Below are 27,380 nucleotides of genomic sequence, written 5' to 3'. Positions count from 1 at the left end.
GATGACGCGCTCGTGGGACTGGGTGTTTCATCCTGCTGGGTGGGAAAGGCCATTCCGGCGTTCCGAGGGCCAACAGTGCTGGGAGCCCCTGCAGACAAGCCTGGGGCACCAGCTTGACTTGAGGAGAAGCCTTTTCTCTAAGAGTGAGAATAATTCTGATGTGCAGTATTTCAAATGGAACCGATCCCTCCAGGAAAGTTGTGAGAGCTGGAGGCCAATTAATGTTGTCCCAGTGACATTTAGAACATTTTCTCGATTAATTACAAGAAAGTGTGGCCTGTTGGGGCCACATGGAGCCACAGGGACACAGAAGCAGCCTGGTCTGCCCTTGAAGGATTTAAAGAAGAAAAAAAAAAGATGTGAGAGAGAGAATCAGTTACCAATGCCAGCTTTCTCAAACTGGGGTGGCAGGGTCAGATCCTGTTTCTTTTTTTTTTTTAAAACAACTTTGTTGAGATGATCGCACTTATGAGCGGGACCTAAAGCAGTCAAACTCACGGAAGCTGGGAGTGGAATGGCGGTTGCTGGGGGTGCAGGTCGGGGCAACAGGAGACTGTCCGATGGTACCAGATTTCGGCTGTGCGTGACGAGTGAGTTCTGTAGATGTTGCGTGCAGCGTGGTGACTGTAATTAACAACACCGTGTACTTAAAATTTGCTGGGAGAGAGATCACGCTTCTAAAACGTGACTTTCTGGACTCAGCTGGTCGCAGATGGTGTCTGAGGCCCGTGAGACTCCGTCTTCCTCACTTCCATTTACAGCCGGCCCCTCCGGGTCCCTCTCTAGCCCCCTTTGCTTCTTGGCTTCCGTGAGGTTGATGGGTTCATCTGTTCCCTGAAGGTCAGAGACGAGGGCCCCAAGCTACTGCGTGCCTGTGTAATAAAAGCAACGGCCCTCGGTGACTTCTTCTAGTTTGGAAGTTCTTATCCTGACACCCACGTTTCCCTGCTTTCATGTCACATAAAGTCTCACATCCAAACACCAATGTGACCGCGGTGTGAGAATGCCTTTTTCTAGATACTGTTCAGGAGCTTAGATCGATTCCCACCCCCTGCCGCCGGCTCCCGCCGTTCAGCCCTGCTCTGTTCTGAGCGGGGTCTGGGCAGCTGCAGTCTTCAGAGACGGCTCCGGGACAGCCCTCCTCCTGCAGGGGAGCCACACTACCTGCTGCGCCGGGGGCGTCTGCGCGTGTCTCCGGCAGCAGATCGTGGTGGTGAGACCCACACAGCAGGAACGGTCCCAGGAAGCGTGTTAGCACACGGTGAAGAGAGACGCTCTTTTTTGAGAAATTTGGTCTTCTCTTAATTCACTTATAATTAAGATGCCAAAGCAAACACACGATGTATCCTGAGTTCTGGACCCTGCACGAGATTGCCAAACCAGCCTCACCTGTCCCGGCTGTGTCACATCTTCTCTCCACCACGCTCGTGGCCCAGCAAGGATGGCGTCAGCGTAGTGAACGTTCTCAGAGTGCCTGTGACTTCTGAGGCACGAAGCAGCACGCTCTGTGTGCAGCCTCTTGTGGAGTCATCAAACTCCTCCCATGGGTCAGACACGCTTCCCTTCCCATCTTACTGTCCCTCAGCCAGCAGGGTGGCAGAACGTGAAGTTGGTTCTGATCCCGAGGCCACAGTTACTGGCCTTCTAATCGGGAAGGCCCAACGGTAGCCGGGGATTAATTCCAGCCACGTGAGAAAACGTGTATCATGTGTCTGTGGGGGTCCTCCCGGCCAACACTGTGAGCTACAAAGGCAGGAAGGCAGGTGTCGGTCTGCTGAGCCTGCTGTAGCCCAGAACCACAGCCCGAGGGGCTTAGCGATGGAAGTGTATTCCTCCGGGTTCTGGAGGCAGGAAATGTGAGATCCAGGAGCTGGCAGGGCTCCTCTTGGGCAGGCTCTGTCCCAGGCCCCTCTCCTGGCTTGCACGTGGCCATGTTCTCTTATTCTCCACATTGTCCTCTCTCTGCACATGTCTGTCTAATTTCCCTCTCTTCTCAAGAGACCAGTCATGTTGACATAGGGGTACTGTGGTCCACGTGTGACCATGGCAGTGGGGAACAGGCCACATGGGGTCTTCTCAATGATGTGGATGATTCGGGCAATTATCCAATGATCAAAACGCAGTCCCCACATGGCTTTCAGTGGGTCATGAAGTGGTCAGGCCCACAGACGCTTCTGCCCTGCGTGTGACAGGAACAGACGTGAACTTTGGAGAGGTGACCGGCTCTGGTGTGATGAACTCGTTGAAGGGGAGCAGAACTGCCTGTGAAAAGCGCGGCTGGAGGTCACCGCAGCTGCGGGGAGAAGCACAGCGGCCATGGAGGGGGCCAGATACCTACGTGCCCTCAGCTCCCAGCAATGCGCACCTCCACGGCACAGGCCGGAGAGCCGACTGCCGTCCCTACTTATAGCCCTTGGAGTCTCTGGAGCAGTGCCTATTCCCAGGTTTGCAGAAAGTAAAAGGTCCAGCCCCAGGTTGCCTGGGTGGCTCAATGGGTTAAAGCCTCTGCCTTCAGCTCAGGTTATGATCTCAGGGTCCTGGGATCGAGCCCTGCATTGGGCTCTCTGCTTAGCAGGGAGCCTGCTTCCCCCTCTCTCTGCCTGCCTGTCTCTGCCTACTTGTAGTCTCTCTGTCAAGTAGATAAAGAAATCTTTAAAAAGTTAAAAAAAAAAAAGAATTAAAAAAAAAAAAAAGTCCAGCCCCTTCAGGTTGAAAGCAAAGAAGCATTCAAGAAATTACAGCCATGCATTAAAGTGAGTCAGAAATCAGGGAGTTCCTACTGCTTAGACATGGGGCGGTTTGAGCAACAAAATCCCGATAGTGGCCACGGATCATCACACAGAGGACGGAAACAGAATCTGTGAGCACAGAGATAAAGGTACGGGGTGGGGGGGGTGTCCTCACAGCCAGTAAGTGTAAAAGGAGTGATCGAATGAGAAAATCAGTGTTTTGCAAAACTATGGAATAATGGGCTCAAGCAAGATGCGCCAACGGACACGGGGTTCACTGCACGGACAGAATGGTCAGTCTCAGATCCCACCCCACAGATCGCTTTTTACAAAGAGAAAACAGGGTCTTCACAGGAGCAATGTGGTAACAGGACCTAACCAAGTGACCAGATTTAGCATCTTTAATATCAGAACACGACGGGGCGCCTGGGGGGCTCAGTCGGGGAAGCGTCTGCCTTCGGCTCAGGTCATGATCCTGGGGTCCTGGGATCAAGTCCCGCAACAGGCTCTGTGCTCAGCAGGGAGCCTGCTTCTCCCTCTGCCTCCTCCGTCACCCCCTGCTTATGAGCTCTCTCTTTCAAATAAATAAATAAAATCTTAAAAAAAAATCAGAACAAAACTCACATTACATTCTCCCTCTGGTGGTGCACATATCCTCCGAGACATGCATCTGCCTTCAGCTCGGGTCATGATCCCAGGGTTCTGGGACTGAGCCTCGAGGCAGGTTCCCTGCTCAGCAGAGTCTGCTTGTCCCTCTGTCCTTCCCCCCTCTTTCTTTTTTTTTTTTTTTTAAAGATTTTATTTATTTGTCAGAGAGCGAGCGAGCGAGAGCGAGCACAGGAAGACAGAGTGGAAGGCAGAGTCAGAGGGAGAAGCAGGCTCCCTGCGGAGCAAGGAGCCCGATGTGGGACTCGATCCCAAGACGCTGGGATCATGACCTGAGCCGAAGGCAGCTGCTTAACCAACTGAGCCACCCAGGCGTCCCCTTCCCCCCTCTTTCTGCTCTCGCTCTCTCTCATACACTCTCTCTCTTGAATAAATAAATAAAATCTTTAAAAATTTTGAAGTTTGAAGAATAAGCAAATAAGGATAGCTAATAAAATTTTGTAAATGTATTTAAATGTGGAAATATTTGATACATTAGATGGTTACTAAAACAATGCGATATTAACATGTAAGGATTTAGAGATGAATGGGACAATGAAATAACTGACGAAGGCATTCTCACGTGCATATATGTGACTTCATCAAGCAACGCCCCAACCGTTAGATTATAAGCAAAGCAGCGAGCTTGTGATGGACCCAGGGAGCCTGTAAAGTAAAAGTGCACTGAAGAGCTTAGACAAACCGAATTACAGACTTCTGCATGGCTTTCTCTTGCAGAAAGTGTGACGTGCATACCAATATGAAATGTGGCGACTCCCATGTGATGCTCAAGTTTGGAACAAAATAATGCATCAACAGCAGCTATCCAGATGTTTTCGCTTGTAAAGACATAATTTTAATGACTGAATACTTCAGTTTTCATCTGAATGTTTTTTGAATATGCCACTTCATTTTCAGGGCTAAAGAAATACTTGTTCCATTTTTAAAAGAGAACTCAATGAACTATTATCACAGCTTTCTGATCTCTTGTCATTGTGTAACCTTGGGGTTTTAGTCATAAAACGACCAGCTGACATGGTGAACAACAGCTCTGTGTGGTGCGCTCCCATGGGGAGGCTGGATGACACTCAGCTATGAAGTGCATAAAGTCAGTGCCCCCAATTTTTTTTTTTTTTGTTGAAAAAGAAAAAATATTAGCCACAAGGCTCAACTAGTTCAAAAGCATAACCCCAAAAGAGGTGGCATTGTTTCAGTGAAAGTGGTTTGAGGGATTTTGGTAGAGAGCAGTAAAGTAGGCAGGGTTTTGGAAGATGAAGAAGACATGAACATGGAGACTGACATAAAAAGAACCTTCTGATTCTCCATGAATATTTGTCAGTCCTCGTGAAAACAGGCACATGCACAGCCTTCATTCAGTCCGCACCAGAGGCCGTGAGAGGCAACACACGGGCAGCGGACTGGATCAGTAGCCAGGGGTTCTTACTGAGAAAGAATGCCTTTCCACCACATGAGGGGTCCCAGCCATACGCTGGTGTCTCAGGTTTGGGTCCTGGAAGGTTCCACCCCAGATTCCCCGTCTGCACCGTCATTGGCCCAGGCTGATTTGCCCTGATGGTTTTCAGGGTTCACCTGACTGTGTTGCTTTTCTCTCTTGTCCTTGGAGCTGTCACTTACTTTGCTCTGATCTCAGCAGTGCACCCCAAAGCGTGACTGTGGGGGTTCATCCGTGACAGGAACCTGTTGCAATGAGCAGAGGGCCTGTCAGAGCATCTCGTAAATCTGGCCGGAGGCTGGTGTGACACCTTCTCCGGGAGAGGAGGGATGAGCAGGGACCTCATGTCTGATGGCAGCACGTACATGGTCCGCTGATTGCTGCATTTGCCTCGGCCTTTTCTCCAAGATCTTCTAGCATCTTCCTCCCCAGACTCTTCATGTCTGTGTGGAGTGGGTCCCTGCTGACACCAGGTGCAACGTTGCCCATGTCCAGGGACCGTCGGACCACAAGATGCTCCTTGCATTAACTTGGTGGGGTGGTTTCTTCTCACAAAGAAACAAACTTCACAAAGATGAAACAAACGCAATGCAAGGCTGCTCAGTTGGAGATAACATGTCTCCAAAAGCTCTCAGGGTTAGAGTCATTTCTGAGGTAGGATATGATGGTGCCTTCTAAACGGTATGTTTTGGATTTTAGACAATGTGTAATTCAAAATAGATGACAAATTTGTTTAAGAAAATATAATGAGAACTTAAGACAGTTACAGCTGTTGGAGCAGAAAGCTTTGCCCTTACATATTCCGTATGGGTCTGGAGTGTGTAAACTAAGTACTGATGTGGGCTCAGAATAACCCAGGGAGCGCGACCGTGTCTGCCAGTCTGATGTGGGATGGGGAAGGGCCCTTGAGATAATGGAGAAATATTTAAAAAATTGTGTCAACTACATAAAATCAAACATTTCTGCCTATAAGGACAAATTATAACAAAAACTAAGGCAGACAGGTAATGTAGTCTTCCAGGTAAAGAAAAATATCTTTGAGTACTTCACTATAAGAATATTAAAAGATATAATTCTAATTCACCAATAATTGAAATAATATTTAAAGTGATGTTACCAGATTTTTCTTTCTAAATTTGGTATAAAGCTTAAAATAATTATAAAGCCCAGTGCTGTGAAGATGACATGAGGCTGGTATCTGGTGAACTTTGTGGGTCAGCAGGTATTACACCAACATGGTGACAGTCGCAGGAATCACAGAGACAGTCATGCCTTTGACCCAGTAACTCCATTTCCTTCATTTTTAGGAAGCTGTAATTGAGATATGTGCATGATTTCTTGAAGATGGTGTTTACTTCAGTATCACTTATAATACAAGATCACTTAAGTAACCTGGAGTCCAACAAGAGGTAATGATCAAATGAATTACGATCTGTTTATATGATAAAATATTATGCCATATAGTGGATTAAAATGTTCATGGTATATCTCTAAAGAATAGAAAGTTTATTTATTTTTAAGGATTTTTGTTTATTTGACAGAGAGAAAGAGAAAGATTGGGCATGAGAGGGGGAGGGAAAGGGAGAAGCAGACTCCCCATGGAGCTGGGAGCCCGATGTGGGGCTCGATCCCAGGACTCTGAGATCATGACCTGAGCTGAAGGCAGACGCTTAACCCACTGAGCCACCCAGACACCATAAAGAATAGAAAGTTGAAAAAGATACATGCAGTACCCTTCCATTTTATATGTGTGAATTATACAAAAGAGGAGGGAGATATCCCAAACTACAAATAGCAATACTTTTGGGTACTGGGATTATGGGTAAGCTGATTTTATATTTTTTCTATAACACAATGTCTGTGATGCTGCACTGAACACATTCATTTCTAAATTGACCAGTTCTTGTAATAATCTAGTAATGTACGGATTTTAGAAAGAATGCTTCTCAATTGCATCAGGCAGATTTGAACTTACTTAACCAACGGGCAGGAGGAGACACGTGCCGCAGGGGTAGACGAGAAAAGACACAAAAGAAACTTTGCCTTTGCTCTGAAGTTGCCCAAAGAGTCTTGCCTCCTGTTTTGGAGGCAGGAGATGTCCGTGAGAAGAACACAGAAAGTCAAGTCACTCATCGTGCGGATTTGATGACCCCCTTGAAGGTACCGCTGAGATCCGTCATGATTCACTGCATGACCCACATGTGCATGGAACAGGCTTGTCATTTCCATAATGGGACACCTGACTGACTCCATCCGGTAAGTGTCCGGTTCTTGTCTGGGCTCAGATCTTGATCTCAGGGGGTCGTGAGTACGGGCCCTGCGCTGGGCTTAACCTGAAAAACAATGCAAAGAGCATCGTGTCTTTGCTGTACGTCTGTCCCGAAGGGCAATGCTGACGAAAGGTCTGGGACGGGCTGACAAAACACTGGATCCAAATTTCAGTCACTGTGTTTTCCTGTTCCAGAGGAGCTAGCTTTTTACAACCTGTCCCCTCACTTTTCACGTCTGACTCCTTTCAGTTACTTTCAAGATTAAAATAAACATACATGGTTTTACAGAAATGATAATTTCAGCGAACTAAGTCTTCGTGAGTCTGAATCATGGTTTGTTCCCTTGCCTGTGGGTGACCTCGGACGTCTGATTACCCGAGTTTAAGGATTCAGCGTCCTTGTCGTACTCGGGCTGCAAATTTGGGAACAGGCGAGTTCTTCCTCTGAGGGTCCCAATGGGAAGAGTGGCCAGAGGTGACCCTCGGGCTTCCTGACAGGTGGGCACAGGCTCTGCCTTAGTTGCCTCGTTCTAAGATGCCCCTCAAACCCACTGATCTGTGCACCGAAAAGAGGGAGTTCTATGGCAGGTGAATCGGTCCTCACTGAAGCTGCGAAGAGAAGAAACTCTGGCGGTGGTTCCTGAAGAACGGAAGGGATCTCTGCCGGACTAACGGGGCATGAGAAAGCAGAGGGGGCTCGTACCCCCACTGCCCACTAGGTTCTCAGGAGGGCGACCATCTCACGGGCAGCCCCTCGGCCAACGTGGAGGGGACGCGACACAGGAGAAATGACGACCTGGTGTGTCTGCACGGAGGACGTAGAGATCGGCTCCCCGTCTTACAAGCCACCGCGGCTGGGCGACGTGGGGCGGCTCAGAGAGTGGGGGGGTGGGGGGCGAGAAGCCAGGCTCGGGAGCTGCTCCTTCAGAGCACCCGCACTCCTGGGCACTTCTCACGCCCTCACTGCCCCATCCCGGCCACCCGCGGCTCTGAAAACGGGCGGGGCCGTGGAGACTTAACCTTCCAGGAGCTTCCGTGTTCCCCTGGTGGAAAACCCCGTCATTTTCGGGACTGCGTCCAACACCAACTCCCTGCCCCCGTCTGGGCTCACCCTACCAGGGAGCGCTCCCCTTACCATTCTGCACAAATACCAGTCTCCCCTGATGGGCAACACTCACTTTCTCTCCTGCTTGGCTTGACGGTCTCTCTTTCGCTCATTTTGTGATGTATCTCATTTTATTTGTAAGTTTGTTTTCTGTCTCCTTCTGCTGGAAGGCAAGCTCCATGTGGGTAAAGTCTTATCTAAGAATGAATACATGAATGAGAAAGCACTTAATAATGGCATGAACTTATATGTTGAAAAGTCATCTGATATGATCAAGATTTCTCTAGGTTGGTGGGAAAAGGGTATCCTCTGTGGTTTTATTTTCTGGCTTGTTTGTCTTCCCTAGCTTTTAAAATAATGGAATGCAATTGTCTGTTAGGTTTGCAAAATAAAAACTTTAAACAACAAAAAGGAAAAGTTATCCGAATATATTAGTAATAGAAACGACGAGGTAATTTTAACATGCAAGTTTATGCTGTACACTTCAAAGCTGCAGCATATTTTCTAACTGAATTAATTCTATATTCTGTGAAACTGGATTGTGTCAGAGAGGGTCGTCTACACCATGGACAGTGTGCGCCACCAGTTTTGGTGAGTGCATTGTCATTTGGTGAGTGTGCGGTGGTCCTGGGACTTCTGTTTGCAGTTTGGCCAGACGCTGCTGTTAGAACTGCTGAAATCCACCATTAGTAGTGTTGCCAAGTTAGCAGACAAAATAGTGGATGTCCAGTTAAACTGGAATTTCCGATAAGTAACAACGAATAGTTTAATATGAGTATATCCCAAATATCGCACGGGCCATACTGCTACTAAACAGCATTCGCTATTTCAGGTTTGACCGGACGTCTGTATTTGACCTGCTGACCCCGCTCAGGGGGGCGACCGTCTTGCCTGTCTGCCTCACCGTTCTGCGTGTTTTCTGCCATTTTCAGTTAACATCAGGAGGCTCTCAATGGGCCGCGGTAGCCTGTGTTTTGCTGTTGATACATGTGAACGCTGGAGGCATCATTTCCCTGTTGGTTTCGGCTGTTTGTAGAGAGCAGAGAAGAGGAGGGAGAATAAATGAGGGCCATCCGGTCCCCCGAGTCCAGCAAGAGGACAGAGCCCTTGTGGCGGGGCCAGAGCAGAGGTTCGCAGGGAGACAGACCCCGCTGCTCTCCGCCGCTGGCTGGGCCGCTCGTCTGACCGGCCCTCAGTGCGCCATGAGGATGCGGGGGGCGGCGTGCCTGTGCCCACAGAGCTGTTGAGGGAGCACACCACTGCCACGGGCCATGTTTGCTTCTCTTCTTAAATTCCTCCTTTGGTGGAGATATTTTCGGACTTCGTGGTGACAAGCATGACTAAGTTGTAGATCTGATGTGAAACCCGTGTGGCTTGCGTGGGCCTCTCACCTCGAAACTCTTGGTTTTATGCGGTTCCAGGCTTTCGCTATTGTCGCCCATGAAGACCTGAAGAGAACTGTGACCATGAGAGGCTTTACCGTCTGTTGACGCGTGATGATGATTCTGCTTACGGATGGACAAAAACGTGTGACTTTCTCTCAGAAGTTCAACTGCTCCCTCACTTCAGACTTGTTACTTAGCCGACTGTGTTTGTACTCACAGTTCTGATCCCGGATGAAACTCCGTCAGCTGACGTGTGCACTGGACCCTTCACCTGACGGGGCCCCTCCACCCCAGGGCGCGGGGGGAGGCCACTGGGTGTCCAAGCCGAGTGACTCCGAGGCCGACGTGAGCGTCTCTGGCATGATGTGTTGTGTTTCTGTTCTCCACTGTGGCCCATAAGCTATTTCTAGTTTTGCTTTCCTAAGATAAGTAGAACCCTGTGAGGAAATTGCATTCTTAGAATGATCAGACCAACACGAAGGGCAAACATTTATAAAGAGAGTAAATATTAAAAGAACAGGCGGTGTGGTGTAGAGCTTAGATTAAATGGTATTTGGTTTGCTTTGTTCTCTTACCTTCCAGGTCCTGCTTACCCAGAGGCGCCATGTGAACAGAGACACCCATTCTTATATACACACGGGGGTAGGAAGAGAGAACAGGTACTTTTTTTTTTTTTCAAAGATTTTATTTATTTATTTGACAGACAGAGATCACAGACAGGCAGAGAGGCAGGCAGAGAGAGAGAGAGGAGGAAGCAGACTCCCTGCTGAGCAAAGAGCCCGTTGTGGGGGTCAATCCCAGGACCCTGGGATCATGACCTGAGCCGAAGGCAGAGGCTTTAACCCGCTGAGCCACCCAGGCGCCCCGAGAACATGTACTTCTTGAAGAGTATCAAGTCCTCAGCCCCTGTGTCCTCAACGCTATGGCTTCCTGGCTCAAATAGCAACAGTAATGGCAATAATAAGAATTAGAGTTAATAGTTTCAAGCACCTACTATGTTCTGAGCACTTTTAAAAAAATAGATTTTGTTTATTTGAGCGAGAGAGACAGCATTAGCAGGAGTAGGGGCAGAGAGACAACCAGACTCCTCGCTGAGCAGGGAGCCCGACGTGGGGCTCGATCCCAGGACTCTGAGCTGAAGGCAGACGCATAACGACTGAGCCACCCAGGTGCCTGTGTTCTAAACATTTTTGGCTACATTTTATTTATTTTTCTTATTGATGGAGAACTGCAATCATGTTGTTGAACTTCTTTCACCAGACGATGAGCTATTCAAGGACACTGACTGCCTTTGAAACCCTAATACTTAGCACGGTGCCTGACTCATTGCATTTCACAGTAAGTGAAGAATAAATAAAGAAGTGAATGAAAAGACTATTTCTTTACTTCTAAATGACTAGAGGACTATAATATTTACTGGACGATCCATAGTATTTAATCAAATTTTTATCATACTTTAAAATTATGTGTATTTATTTTTTCCTTCTTTTTAATACAGGATTTGATACACATTAAAGGATAAATATGCAAAACAAAGCATGAGAGAACCTATCACAGGCCACAGCGTGAACCAGGTCCTGGATCCCTGCTAATACTGACCTGCTCACGTGACCCCCTCATCCGACCTCTTGTCTCCTCTGCTGTGGGGATGCCTTCTGAAATTCAGTTAATCATTCTATCACTTTTATCCTTTATATTTTTATTATGCACATATATGTGCTTAAATAATGAACTGTTTAGCTTTGTGTTTGAGCTTTATAAAATATGGTCTCATACTATATGAAGCCTGCAGAAATGTGTTTTTCACTCAATACCATCTTTCTAAGATGCATCTATGTTGTTATATGCAACTGTAGATCATTAATTTTTGCTATTATACAGTATTTCATTGGCAAATAAACCACAGCTCATTTATTTCTTCTTCTGTCGATAGACTTTTGGGCTTGGTTTTTCATCATTTTCCTGATAAGAAAGTGATACTATCAACATTCTTGGAAACATCTTCTTGCATATGTGATAGAATTTCCTTTGGAAATAGACCTATTATTAGAATTACTAGGATGAAAGGTATGTGATTTTCCAACAGATAATGCCAACCAGATAATGCCAAATGACATAAGAAGGTGATCACCTCATTTCCTGGGGTGAAAAAGAACTAAGAATTCAAAATTAATCTAATTCAAAGTACTTACCTTATTTTCTATTCTGAGTTACATTCCAGAAGCTATCTATCTTGTTAGAGAGAAAACTCTTTTTAAGAAATCCGTTGTGGGCACCTGGGTGGCTCAGTTGGTTGAGCAACTGCCTTTGGCTTGAGTTGTGATCCTGGAGTCCCAGGATCGAGTCCTGCATCGGGCTCCCTGCTCAGTGGGGAGTGTAATTCTTCCTCTGATCCTCCCCCTTCTCATGCTTCTCATGCTCTCTCTTTCTCATTCCCTCTCTCTCAAATAAGTAAATAAAATCTTTTTAAAAAAAGAAATCTGTTGTATTCCTATACGCTAATAATGAAGCAGTAGAAGGTGAAGTTAAGAAATAATCCCATTTATGTTTGCACCCAAAACAATAAGATAACTAAGAGTAAATCTAACCAAAGAGATGAAAAACCTATACTCTGAAAACCATAACACTGATGAAAGAAATTGAAGATGACACAAAGAAGTGGGACAGCATTGCTCATGGATTGGAAGAACAAATACTGTTAGTGTCTCTACCAAAGCAACACTACCCAAAGCAATCTTACACATTTAATGCAATCCCTATCAAAATACCAACAGCATTTTTCACAGAACTAGAAAAAATAACCCTAAAATTTGTATGGAAGGACAAAAGACCTCAAATAGCCAAAAAAAAACCTTGAAAAAGAAAAACAAAACTGGAGGCATCACAATTCCAGACTTCAAGCTAAATTACAAATTAAATGACTACCACTTTGTAACTTATCCCAGTGTAATTTTATGCCAGTAGCATAAAAAGACACAAAGATCAATGGACTAGAACAGAAACCCAGAAGTAAACCCACAATTGTATGTATGGTCAATTACTCTTTGATAGAGCAGGAAAGACTGCTTTTTTTTTTTTTTTTTTTTTTGTCTGTTGGCAAAAAGACAGTCTCTTTAACAAATGGTTTTGGGAAAACTGGACAGCCACATGCAGAAGAATGAAACTGAGAAGAATGAAATGCTCTCTTACACCAGACACACACAAAAAAGCCTCAAAATGGGTTAAAGACCTAAATGTGAGACCTGAAACCATAAAGATCTTAGAAGAGAACACAAGTAATAAACTCTCTGAAATCAGCTATAGCATCCTCCCCTCCCCAGATATATTGCCTGAGGTGAAAGAAATAAAAGCAAAACAAATTATTGGGATTAATATCAAAATTAAAAGCTTCTGCAGAGCAAAGGAAACCATCAACAAAACTAAAAGGCAACCTACTGAATGGGAGATATTTGCAAGTGATATATCTGATAAAGGGTCAGTATCCAAAATATATAAAGGTCTTATATAACAAAACCAACCAACCAACCAACCAAACAAACAAACAAACAAAACCCAACCCAAATAATCCAATAAAAAATGCAAGGAAGATGTCAACAGACATTTCTCCAAAGAAGACTACAGAATGGCCAATAGGCTCATGAAAAGATGGTTGGCACCACTCATCATCAGGGAAATGAGAATCAAAGCCACAGTGACGTATCTGAATGGCTAAAATCAACAACATAAGGAAGAGCAGATGTTGGTAAGTATGGGAAAAAGGGGAATCTTTTTACACTGTTGATGGGAATGCATACTGGTGCAGCCACTCTGGAAAACAGTACAGAGTCTCCTCAAAAAATTAAAAATAGAGCTACCTACAACCCAGTAATTACACTACCGGTATTTATAAAAAAAAATACGAGAACACCAATTCAGAGGGATACATGCACCCCAATGTTTCTAGCAGCATTATTTACAATAGTGAAAATAGGGAAACAGCCCAAGTATGTATTAATAGATGAATGGATAAAGAATATGTGGTCTATATACACAATGGAAAATAACTCAACCATAAAAAGAATGAAATCTTGCCATTTGCAATGACGTGGATGGAGTTAGAGAGTATGATGCTGAATGAAATAAGTCAGGCAGAGAAAGACAAATGCCATATGATCTCATTCATTTGTGGCATTTAAAGAACACATGAGCAAAAGGAAAAAGAGAGAGAGAGATACAAACCAAGGAACGGATTCTTAACTGTGGAGAACACACTAATGGTCAGCAGTGGTGAGGGTGGGGGAAAGAGGATGAAGATTAAAGAATACACGTCTCATGATGAAAAAAAGCCTCCTGAATTTAAAAAAAGTGGAGATTTTACAAATCTTAATGGAACATTCCTCCGTCCGAATGACAGTATATGGTCTACAAAGGAAACTTAGCTGATAAGGTCACTGAGTGGTATCTTTGCGAACTAAAAGTCTAAACTTTGCAGTGGTTGCAAAAATATAGAATGTATTAGACCAGCCCTGAAGATTTGCAATTCCCAAGAGCTACTCATCATCTAAATCCCCTGAGAGTAGAGGCATTATTCTGAGAAAAATAAAATAGCTACAGTGTTTCCAGTCCTGCTATTAATGTGAAGAGCTCCTGGATACAAAATAAACAGAGTGTGCCTCCTTTGTTATTTCTAGAGCTCCCAGAATGTATCCTTCTCAGGGCTGTAGGCTAGTCTGTAGTTATAGTGTAAGAACTGGAGAAGAAATCTCATTCTAGTGAAACTGACTGCTAAAAGAGTATCCACATAAGCTCTCAGAAGAAACCATTCATAGAGTTATTCATACAGATATGGTCATATCTTTATCAGGCAACGTGATACATCAGATACATAATGGAAATTTCTGAGGAGAGGAGCATCTGTGTGTTTTTTAAAAATAGATTTTGTTTATTTATTTGACAGACAGAGATCACAAGTAGGCAGAGAGGCAGGCAGAGAGAAACAGGGAAAGCAGGCTTGCTGCTGAGCAGAGAGCCTGATGTGGGGCTCGATCCCAGGACCCTGAGATCATGACCTGAGCCGAAGACAGAGGCTCAACACACTGAGCCACCCAGGTGTCCCACATCTGTGTATTTTAAGTACGATTTCATCTGACCTAAAAGTACTCTGATTACTTGCCAGTGGATCCTAACTGTCATCCAGATTCTTTAAATTGACTCTATGGTTTCAGTTCAGACAGAGAACAATGACGGTGTAAATGCTACCAGGAAAGAGAGCCACCCTGTAAGAAACCATTCCTGAGTCCTTGAATGCAGAGATTGCTCCCTCAAGGGCGGTGTCTGTGATCAAATTTCAGTTCTCATCATTTGGAAGTGGCAGGAGGGTCAAGTAAATGACAGCAGACTTATTCTACAAAGAGATGCTGCCGAGCACAGACCAGGGCTGCGCGCTCTGTCACACACGCAGACAAGAGGGGAGCAAGCTGTGGGGACATGGCTGAGAGTGACATTCCTATCGTAAAAAACAATGCCAAGTGAAAACTGTAATAATCTGGGGGAGAGAGCCACCTGCTGAACAATTTATTTCTGTCTGTATTCATAAACTTAAGTAGAAGCTCCAGAGTTTCCTTTCATTTTGTCGTCTCTGGTTTTGAATAGATTTGCTAAAATTAAGTCTATTCAGATATAGATTTGTTATTTGTAGAAACTTTTTAATTTAATTTAATTTTTTTTGGTTTGGTTCATGCCCTATCCTTACTGTTTACAGAAGTGTTTAGTATGTCGTAACTGCCTAATTAGCATTAATTCTATGAACTGTCACCATTCAAAATGACAACTAGAAAAATGAATGTAAAATATACTAACCCAGTACCATCGTGTTCAGTATCTCAGGGCCTAGTGCACAGAACAAATGGGAAAAACTCAACCAATGTCTAAAACATTGCTTAATAACCAAAGCATATATCTAGTAGAATCTAATTTCCCCAATAATATAGTCACCAGAGCCACACCCAAGATATTTTATCATAAACTATGGTTTCTAAGATAATACTGGAAATGAGAATTTAATGACATGAAGATTATGAGACACTGGATTGTTTCATTTGAGTAGTCACCGGGTTTTCCCTAAAACGGTTTGCTATTTTTCCTATATATTTGGTATATTATAATCACATATATATGATTAAACTTTGGCCCAGATTTGAAATTGATATTTTTCTGGGGAAATCATTATGCCAAAGATGAAACAGTCACTCACTCACAACATACAAATACAATAATCAGTGGAGACCACAACTCATGGTGAATCATAAAAATTACTGTTTAACATTTATGAAGATCTTTGTAATTTGTAAAATGGTTTTATTTATATTATCTGACTCACCTCTTGTTATGTGACTATGTAACTATAAACTCATACAGATAACAGTATAAAGATACAGATAAAGGAAACAGATAAAGGATAACAGATAAAGGAAACTGAGCCTCGTTTTAGTGGTGACTTCTCCAAGTTTCATGATGAATAACTTGGCTCCATCCTTAAACAGAGAAGCTTACATTAACAGTTTCTTTCATTATTTGTGTGTGTTTGTACATATATAATTTACTTAGTTTCACCTCAATAAACAAAGAAGCTGATAAAAATTTATATTCTGTTTACTTATTACAAGACAGATTCATGTTGCTTTTTAGGTTTTTCAACTATTATCTTTTAAGTATCTGTATATTAGTTTATTGAAGAGATGTGAACCATGTACTCCCTTCATTCAAAAATATTTATTAAGTCCTTACAATGTCTTGGGTGCTAGGTACCGCAGATGTAGGACTGTAATAGCAGTTTGTTACTGTCATAGTGTGTAAAGAGACTTTTAGATATTATTTTCTAATATGTGATAGATATGAAGAAACACATTGAGTGCCTTATTCATAACAATCAGCCTGTTGCCCAAGATAACTTGTAAGGGAGTTCATTTCTAAATGACTCCTCGACATGTAAATTGTTTACAAATGGTCTGTACAGTTTGCTGCCACTGAGTCTATAATAATGCTCGGTTTCTCTCAGTTCTTTGCAGTTTGCACGCACACGGTCACGCATGTACAGTGTTACGTGTTTGTGGTTTTGCTCAACTGACAGGTGATAAACGATAAGTGGAATCTTCCTATTAATGAAAAGTGTTGGTAACTACTGAGAATACTTCACTGTATACTTTTTGATACATTTACTTTTTCTCTTGTGTGAAATATCTGTTCACATCTCAAACCCATTTGGACTCTCAGACATAAAGTTCTAAACAGAAAGGCCCCACAACATTTATGGAGAATCTAATTTTACTCTCCTAATTTTACCACCTTTTTCAAATTCTTAACTCATGTGCATACTTGGGGGTGCTTCTGTCTTAGTTCAATAAATAAATGCATGAAATATTAAATGTGGCTAGAGATATCTGTTTAACTCACATTACATTCAAATGCATTTTAACATCTAGACCATTAGCCTCTTTTTATTCCTCCTATTCAAAAGTTTATTAGCTTTCTTAGTCATTTCCTATTTTACTTCTTCTAGTGCAGCATTTTAATTTTCTTCATAAAGAATTCGTATCTTGCTGAGATTTATTTCTAATCATTACATACATATGCAGATACATGTATGTTTTTCCTTATTGTTCCCGCGTTATTAATGAACTTAGTCCCTTTATGATTTCTGAGGAGCTACGACAAACTGCCAGAGACTCAGAGTTTCCTGACTCTTTACTAACTGTCCAGCTTACTGAGCACTCTTATTATTTCTAATTATTTTTTAGTTAAATTCATTGATTTCTTCAAAACCACATTGAGATACCACCTTGCACCAGTCAGAATGGCCAAAATCAACAAGACAGGAAACAAGTGTTGGAGTGGAATAAGTCAAGCAGAGAGAGTCAACTATCATATGGTTTCACCTACTTGTGGAGCATAAGCAGAACACAGAGAACATGGGGAGATGGAGAGGAGAAGTGGGTTAGGAACCTGCGGAAGAATGAAACTGAATCGCTTTCTTACACCACACACAAAAATAGAGTCAAAATGTATTTAAGACCTAAAGGAGAGACCTGAAACCATAAAATCCTAGAAGAGAACACAGGCAGTAACTTTTGACATGACCATAGCAACTTCTTCCTGTACATGTCTCCTGATGCAGCGAAATAAAAGCAAAAATAAACAATTGGGGCTTCATTGAAATTAAAAGCTTCCGCACAGAGAAGCAAACAGTCAACAAAGCTGAAAGGCAGCCTACGGATGGGAGCAGATATTTGCAAATGACGTCTGATAAAGAAAGGATCAGTATCCAAAGTATGAGAGGAACTTCTAACTCTCAACACCCAAAAAACAAATAATCCAATTAACAAATAGAAGGTAGGTATGAACAGACATTTCTCCAAAGAAGACATCCAGATGGCAACAGACACATGAAAAGATGCTCAACATCACTCATGATTAGGGAAATGCAAATCAAAACTACAATGCGATATCACCTCACACCAGTCAGAATGGCTAAAATCAACAACACAAGAAACAACAGATGCTGGCGAGGATGCGGAGAAAGGGGAGCCATCTACACTGCTGGTGGGAATGCAAGCTGGTGCAGCCACTGTGGAAAACAGGATGGAGGTTCCTCAAAAAGTTGAACATAGAGCTGCCCTATGACCCAACCATTGTACTACTAGGTATTTACCCAGAGAATAGAAAAACACTAATTCAGAGGGTTATATGGATCCCAATCTCTATAGCAGCATTATCTGGAATAACCAAATCATGGAAACTGTCCAAGTGTCCGTGGACTGAAAAATGGATAAAGACATGGTGTACACACACACACACACACACACACACACACACACACACACACAGGAATATTACTCAGTCATGAAAAGAATGAGATCTTGCCATTTTCAATGATATGGATAGAACTAGAGGGGGTTATTCTAGTGAAATAAATCAGTCAGAGAAAGACAGGTACCATATGATTTCACTTATACGTGAAATTTAAGGAACAAAACAAATGAATAAAGAGAAGAAACAGAGAGGCAAACTAAGAAACAGAGCTTAACTACAGAGAATATATTCAGGGTGACCAGAGGGGAAAAGGGTGCCTGGGGATGGGGAAAACAGGACAGGGATTAAGGAGGGCACTAGTCAGTATGAGGACCAGATGTTGTATGGGAGACTGAATCACTGTATTGTATGCTACAAACTAATTTTACACTGCCTATAAACTAACTAAAATTAAGATAGAAATTTTAAAAAGAAATGGTATTATTATTGAAAATGGGTGTGAAGGTAGACCTCAAACAGAAACACCAAAAGAATATCTGTTTCAAGAGTACTGAGAGCCCAAAAGCCCTCCTTGACTCGGCTCAGTAGATGCTGCTACACCTGTTCCCACCACAAAAAGGTCTGAGGTTTTAATCTCTAGAGAGGGTGTCAAGCTGGAGGTTGACAAGCACAAGCCATAACCTTAACACCAGCCTAGATCTCAAGCCTACCCCCAATCCATTAACCCATCAACTCCACCCATACCCCAACTCTATCCAAACCCTAACCCTAACCTCTAACCACTAATGACTAACCTCTAACCCTAATCATAACCTCAACCCTAACTCTAGCTTATCCCTATAAGAGAGGTTTCTGAACTGCAGAGTAATAGGCACATACCCTCACCCTGTTCCTAACCCTAATCTTAAACCTTACTCTGGCCCTCACTCTAACCCTAACCATAATCCTAAATCTGAGGGGAAAAAAAGACTCGGTACTCTGTCGTAATAAAGAATGAAATCTTGCCATTTGCAATGACTTGGAGGGAGCTAGAGTATGAGGCTGAGTGAAATAAGTCAGTCAGAGAAAGACCAACACCATATGATGTCACTTACAGGGGGATTTAAGAACCAAAACTAATGAGCAAAGGGAAAAAAAGAGATCGAACCAAGAAATGGACTCTGAACTACAGGAAAAAAAGAGAGATGGGTGGGGGACAGAGGTGATGGGGACGAAGGAGGCACCAGTTGCGAGGAGCACTGGTGAGGTCGGCACGTGCTGAACCGCTGTACTGTACACCTGAAACTGATATTACATGGTGTGTCAGCCAACTGGAATTTAAATAAAACCTAAAAATACAATTTGGGGGATATATGCAAAAATAAATATGCAAAAATAAATTGCACTTCTATATACTAGAAATGAACAATCCATAAATGAAATTAAGAAAACAATTTCATGCACAGTATCATCAAAAAGAATAAATTATTTAGGATAAATTAACAAAAGATGTGCAAAACCTATATATTAAAAACAACAAAGTAAGGTAAAAAGAAATTAGGGCATATCTAAAGAAATAGGATTTTAAAAATTAAATTCAGAATGTGATTTTAAAAGTTACATAGAAGGCTGCCTGGGTGGCTCAGTGGGTTAAGCTGCTGCCTTCGGCTCAGGTCGTGATCTCAGGGTCCTGGGATCAAGTCCTGCATCAGGCTCTCTGCTTGGCAGGGAGCCTGCTTCCTCCTCTCTCTCTCTGCCTCTCTGCCTACTTGTGATCTCTCTCTGTCAAATAAATAAAATAAAATCTTTAAAAAAAAAGTTACATAGAAGTTCAGAGAACCCATATAAGCCAAAACAATACAGAACATTAAAAATTTGGAAGACTTGGGGCGCCTGGGTGGCTCAGTGGGTTAAGCCGCTGCCTTCGGCTCAGGTCATGATCTCAGGGTCCTGGGATCGAGTCCCACATCGGGCTCTCTGCTCAGCAGGGAGCCTGCTTCCTCCTCTCTCTCTCTCTCTTCCTGCCTCTATGCCTACTTGTGATCTCTCTCTGTCAAATAAATAAATAAAATCTTTAAGAAAAAAATTTGGAAGACTTACACTTACACAAGTTGTCGAGACTTAGAGTATTGACATTAGGATACACATTTATGTCAACAGAATGGAATAGAAAGTCCAGAAATAGCATTTGTCTTTATGGTTATTTCCTTTTCAGTGACGTTCCCAAGGAGATTCAATGGAAAGAGGCTTGTCTTTTCAACAAACATTACTTGACAAACTGGGTATCTTATGTTTAAAAAGAAAAAAGCTAGCTTTGATTTTTTTACCTGATGCCATATACAAAAATTAACTCAACATTGGTCATCACCCAGGGGAGCCTGGGTGGCTCAGTTGGTTGAGCGTCTGACTCTTGATTTTGGCTCAGGTGAAGACCTCAGGGTCACGGCCGGGCTCCGTGCTGGGCGTGAGCCTGCTGAGGATTCTCTCTCTCCCTCTGCTCCTCCTCCCACTTGCACCTTTTACCTCCTCTCTCTCTAAATAAGTAAAATCCTTTTTAAAAAAATGATCAGCATCCAAATGTAAACATTAAAGCAATAAAACTTTCACAAGAAAGCGTAGGAGAGGCCAAGGAGACCTTGAGATCAGCAGAGATTTCTTAGGCATCACACTAATAGTATGATCCAGAAAAGCCAACAACTAATAAATTGGATGTTATCAAAGTGAAAACCTTGTTCTCTTTAAGAGAGCCCATTAAGAAAATGACAAGATGAGCTAAAAATTTGGAGACTATGTTTGCAAATGATATGATTGATAAAGGGTTTGTATCGATAATACATGTAGAATGCTTGAACTGAGTACCACCAACAACCCAATTAAAGCAATTAGAAATTTCTACTAATTGGCAAAAGATTTGGAAGACATTTTAGAAAGAAGCCACACAAATAACTAGTAAGCTCATTAGAAGATATTCAACATCACAGTCATTGGGAAAATGCAAATGAAGACACAAAGTGCTGCAACGTCACATTCACAGGAATGGCTACAATCAGATGCACAAAAGAGACAATGGACAACAGGAACCTTCATGCCATTGTGGGGAACATCGCTGTCACACCTGCTTTTGAAAACAGTATGCATTTCTTCAAAAAGTAAACAAAACTTTACCATATGAGTTAGCAGTTCAACTCCTAGGTATCTGCACAAAACAAAGGAAAATACATGTCCTCTGAAATACTTCTTTGCCAATATTTATGGCAGTATTGTTTAGCATAGTCCCAAACTGGAAACACCCAGATGTCCGTCTGCCGGGGAAGGGAATGTGGGGTGCCTGTGAACTGCATACTACTTTATCAGGAAAAAGGAACAAATTGCCGAGAACACACCCACACAGGGAAGCACCTCAAAGACACTGCACTAGCTGAAGAGCCAGATGCAAAAGACTATTTATGTGTGATTCCTCTTATGTCCGATTTCCAGAAAAGCCACATCTTTAAGAGACAGAAAGCAAATCCGCAGTCTCCGGGAGTGGAGTGGTGACTGACCGCTGATGGGGACAGAGGAACTCTGGTGCCGGAGGCGGGGAGAAATGAAATGGTCTGAACCCATTGGTTGTGCAGGGCGCACAGTCTGGTGAACTCCAACTGGGACAGATACATGAATGATACGCACGCAGCTCACTGAAGGTGTTCAAACAACCACCTCCACCACAACCAATTAGACTCTGAAAGACAGATACATTTTTATAATAAAAAAACGGCGAATGTGAGGCATGAGTCTCATGAGTGCACCGGTCAGTATCGTGTCACTCCACCTGCTGGGAGCTCAGAGGACATGTGGTTCAACCTGCTTATAAATGAAGACCCTGAATTCTAGTTTCACATAAATCTGATGAAAACTCTCAATTCCATCCTGTTGGTCAACTTCTCTGTCCCTGCGCTGTCTTAATGATCATAACTTCAGATGAAGTCCTACAGGTTTTTGAGCAAATTCTAACACATTCCATACAGCAGGATATACTGTTAAAAGAGTAACAGCAGCTGGGGTATCTGGATGGCTCCGATGGTTAAGTGGTTAAGTGTCTGACTCTAGATTCCAGCTGAAGTCATGATCCCAGAGTTTTGTGATTGAGCCCCGAGTGGGGCTCTGTGCTGAACACGGAGTCTGCTTGGGATTCTCTCTCTCCATCTGCCTCCAACCCCTGATTTACACTTGTGTGCACACACTCTCTCTTTCTAAAAAAAAAAAAAAAAAAAAAGTAAAAAGCTGAAACAACATACTCCTAAGAAATATGTGCACAATAAAATGCTATTAAGAATAAAGAGAAAGAATGAGGATCAGCAGCTTCAGGAAAGTGTTAAGCCTGAGTGTGGAGGAGGGAGCGGGAGTAATGGCTTATGCTTCAGTTCTCCTACTGCTTGGTGGGTTCATGGTATGCATGACCTTGAGCACATAAACAAGCACACGAATACACAAATAAAAAGAAACTAAGTTTCTTCTCTGAAAGATAGCAAGATGTGTAAGGTGTCCTGCAGGTTACAGTTTGTATTGGGAATAAGCAATAGACACAAATTATTCAGAGCTGAATACTCATTAATACTGAATACTCAGAGTATGGAAAACAAAGTGTACAAGTTAGAGTTTACAAAGCAGTTTCACATATATTATCCGTTTGATTCCTCTGATCATGCAAGAATGCAGACAAAATACATACTAAAATCCCAATTTTCCTAATAAGCAATTGGGATTCTAATAGATCAAGTGACTTATCCAAAGTAACACAACAAAAAATAAGGAACGTGACTCAAACCCTCTGCATAGGTTCTTCCCACTGTGGCTGCCAGCTCTTAAAATACAGAACACGAAAGCTGACCAAGCAGACAGACGTTCCATGAGAATCAAAGGGTGAAATGCTCGAGTGAAGCACCCATCGCTCTGTTCCCGCTCGCACACAACACTTACACTGGGTCACATGTTAGGGATTTGGAGCTGACTTCAAAGCACCGTGTTTTTGGGGCTCTTCAGTTTCAAGTATGAGCCCAGCTGTCGACAGACAGCCTTCTGATTGGCTTCTTCCATAGGGCATGACTCGGTGACAAGGATATTTGGGACGTGTTTTCCCAGGACATTTGAACTGCTTCAGGGTGGACGTTTTTCATCCTGTGTTGTTGTGACGATGCCATCCGGCAGCACGCAGCAGCCTAGCTGTGGCCCTCGGGGCCCCTTGTGGTCAGCGGGCCCATGGACAGAGGTCACTTGGCTTCCTTGCCAAGTTTATAGTTATTAATTGCTACTTTATGGAACATGTTCCCACAAACTCTTCAGTATTCATACAGCCTAGGGTAGGGCTCAGTGGGGGTAAATGACAAAATAGATACTCTCTTCGCCAGTTACCACTGAGAGACTTTTCTGGGCACCAAAGCAATTCAGAAGCAGATCTGCGTGGAGTTCAGTTGTGTTGAGTTATTTAACAATAAAATAGCTTAGGGGCCCCTGGGTAGCTCTGCCTTCCGCTCAGGTCAGGGTCCTGGGATTAAGCCCCACACCAGGCTCCCTGCAGAGCAAAGAGCCTGCTTCTGCCTCTGTCTGCTGATCTCCCTGCGTGTCCTCACTCTCTTGTTCTCTCTCTCTGACGAATTAAATAAAATCTTAAAAAAAAATCAATAAATAAAATAGCTTCACACCAGACTTAACTTAGAGAAAGAGATGCATTTCCGAAATCCAAACAATGGCTATAAATACTGGATATACGAATTTATTGTATTTATTTAAGTCTATAAATGTGATTTTCTCCTTCCCTCCTTGCCAGAAAGATGTGATACAGATAAACTTATACCTGGTTTTCTCATAGTCTCACCCCAAAACCTAGTTTTAATTGGATACTGCATACCATAAATCATTGAAATACATTCCTTTTCCACTTGTAAGCTTAGTGGTTACTTTATACATTTTTTAAAGTTTTTATGTAAATTCCAGTTAGTTCAAATACAGAGTAACATCGGTTTCAGGGGTAGAATTCAGGGATTCATCACTTACACACAACACCCAGTGCCCATCCCAAGTGTCCTCCTTAACGTCCGTCCCCATGTAGCCCATCCCCCACTCGTGGCCCTTGAGTAACTTCAGTGCAAATGACTTTTGAATTCCTTTTCAACCCCAAAGTTCTCATTTATGAATTAGGAAATTAAGGTCATGGGGTTACGAGATGTGCTCAATGCTCAAAAATCCACAGCTACTTGGGAAGAGAATTAGGATTAGAGCCAAGATCCCAAAACCTCACTCTGTGATCTCCGCACTCCAGCATAACCAGACCACAGCTGAAATGTTCACAGCACGACTCGGCTGCCGTCCTGTTATTCTGTCAGTATTCATCCCGGGACGGGGATTCACAGGCAAAAACACACACAGATGTTAAACATTTTCTTTTAAATTAAAACCCTAAATGTACATTTTTCACCGATCTGGCACAGAACCTGGGTCCTAGTCCTTGGGGAGGCCGGCTGGGTCACTCACGGTTTTTCCTGAGTAACTCACACCAACAGCACAACATTTACTCTTTCTCGTGTCATTTCTTTAGGTTATTGGAGAACTTAAACACACTTAAAAAGGAGTCCAACAGCGGAGTCTTTGCAGATTTTAATCCTTCTCCCACCCTATTCCCTTACATTGTTATTCCCACATACTAAGCCAAACCCTCCCCCCTCCCCCCTTCCTGCCTTTCTTTCTTCCTCCTAAATGACTGGACTTGATGGAGTCTTTTCAAAAACCTCCAAGTCGGTTCTTAGAACCAGCAGCTTCTTTGTTTCCCTGCTCCTATTTTAACTACTTACATGCACGTTAATTAAGCTACAGGGTAACAGTAATGAGTGCAGCTGGCCTCCGCGAGCTTGGCAAACAACGCGGACCCTGGCAAACAGTCCTCAGCCGCTGGAGCGCTCCTGCCGTGTCCTGCAGAGCATCCGCTCGCCTGCAGAGTTCAGCAAGTGCGGCAACCAGGAGAACATGGACGGGGGCGGGGGGCCTTCGAGAGGGCGCCGGCTGAACGCCGAAATCGCAGCGCCCATGTACCGGCGAGAACAGCTTCTTCGTTGTTCTCTGAAGGCGACGTATCCCAGTGCCACAAGAAAAGGAGCACCGCCACTCTGAGCTTGTATCATCGTTAATAACTTGCTCTAGTTCCCTGCAGTCTTTTTGGGGTCACATCTGTTTTATTTACAGACTTGGGATCATACTGGATGCATAGTTTCATTCCTATTTTTTTTAATCAGTGGTTTATACCACAGGTACCTCCTACCTTAAATATTTTTCAAGATGAACATTTTTAATGATTTCACAGGATTACATCTGGGTTTCACTGAAACTCTCTGATTGTATATTATAGTATGTTTAATTATTTCTAAGCCCTTCCTTCAGTAACTTTAAAGAGGAAGTAATACCAGAGTGAATAAAAACATGAACATTATAACTGGACCCACTAGTTACAGAACATGACATGTAGTGTAAATGCCTATAAGTGATAAATACAGAATTTAACTGAATTCTGCCACTATCTATCTACGTGGAGATAGTGTCAGATCCCACAGGGAAGGGCTCAGGCACAAGACCCTGCTCCCTACTGCAGAGGCCAGGTGCAAACAGAGGGTCTCCAGGTGACCTGAGCGTCTGTATGACACGGTACAGAATGGAGGTTGCCATGAACACTCCTCCGTGGGTTTGGTTATTTCCCAGAACTACTTATGTACATTTGCTGGTTTATTACACAAGAAAAGCTACGGCAGCCTCTGTCCACAGGGAGCGGGATCCACCAGCCTCCCGGTGCACCAATCTCTCCTTGCAGAAATTCTGTCCTTGCAGCAATTTTATGGAGGCTTCATTATATAGGATGATCGATCATTAACTCAGTGTCCAGCCCCTCTCCCCTTCCCGGAGATTGGGCGTCAGAGCAGAGGTTCCAAGCTCCTAATCAGGGCTTGGTCCTTTAGCCTTTATGCTGAAGTGATCAGGTCGCCCAATGAGAGTCGCCTTATTAGAAGGAAATCAGTCCCATCACTCATGAAATTTCAAGGGCTTGGGGACTCTGTGTCAGAACAAGGGGGGGGGCAGAAACAGATACTATCTTCTCTCCTTTCACAACCGCCAAGTCAACAAGTAGGATTATGATGAGGGAGCAGGAGGCTGACTGAGGACAATGCAAAAGCTGGCACTTGCACCCCCTCTCCACCCGCTCCCCTCGGTAATGTGACATTCCTCAGGTACCCCTGACCTCCATGAAGGGAAAACAAATAGTTAACTTGCAGAGATCACATCCTGCAAGATAGGAGTCTCCCAACTATCTTGATGTTAATGGCTTGCTAAAAGACAACATTGACCAAGCCACTATTTGGTATCCGGGCACCTTGTAGGGCCTCTTTAGCATATGAAGGCTCAATTGAAACCTCCCTTTCCCTCACCTTCCCCAACCGCAGGGTGCATAACCTGCCATCCCTCAAAACCCAGGGCAGCAGCTCTTCCCGCCCAGAGGTCCTGCCCCTGTGCTTTAATAAACCACCACTTTGCACCACAGATGTCTCAAGAATTCTTTCTTGGTCATCGGCTCTGGACCTCAGCCCACGGAACCTCACCTAGGTTCTAGAACTTCCTCAGTTACACTGACTGTGGTGAGAGCTGCCGGAACCCTTGGGTTTCCTGGTGCCAGTGTGGACCATGCACCCCACCGGTGGCGACTTGTCAACGCCCTAGCAATGCTGTAGGAAAGCGTTCATTCACTGCATGTATCTCTCAGTCTGAGTGTCCCATCGACCTGTGTGTCCTGGCGGGGACCCGCAGAGGACACCGTCCCTTCACGAGGTCCCAGGAGCAAAGCCATGATCCATAAAACAGCATCCAAACCAGAACAGTCTATTGGCAAACACGTTTCTTTGAGCTAATTCTTTGTTGTTGCTGGCTTCCCAGTTACTTGAACAGCATCACTGATTCTGCACCCCCCCCCCCCAACTTACTTTCTTTGGGCTTATTCTTGTCTAACTGCTGC

At 43.6% G+C, this 27,380-nt stretch overlaps 1 long non-coding RNA gene across 1 annotated transcript; it reads right to left on the bottom strand.

Annotated features, from left to right (window-relative positions):
• Positions 1–6,945: 6,945 nt before the first annotated feature.
• On the bottom strand, positions 6,946–26,905 carry LOC309841369. The gene is made up of 3 exons (XR_014299090.1): positions 26,800–26,905; positions 8,275–8,398; positions 6,946–7,160 (listed from the first exon to the last, which is right to left on the bottom strand). It is a non-coding gene; the product is annotated as an uncharacterized lncRNA (long non-coding RNA).
• Between the last annotated feature and the right edge of the window lie 475 nt (positions 26,906–27,380).

Source organism: Mustela nivalis (assembly GCF_964662115.1).
Source record: "Mustela nivalis genome assembly, chromosome: 9".
NCBI lineage: Eukaryota > Metazoa > Chordata > Mammalia > Carnivora > Mustelidae > Mustela > Mustela nivalis.
Note: the sequence above shows the minus strand (reverse complement) of the source record. Positions and strands in the feature narration are given on the sequence as shown.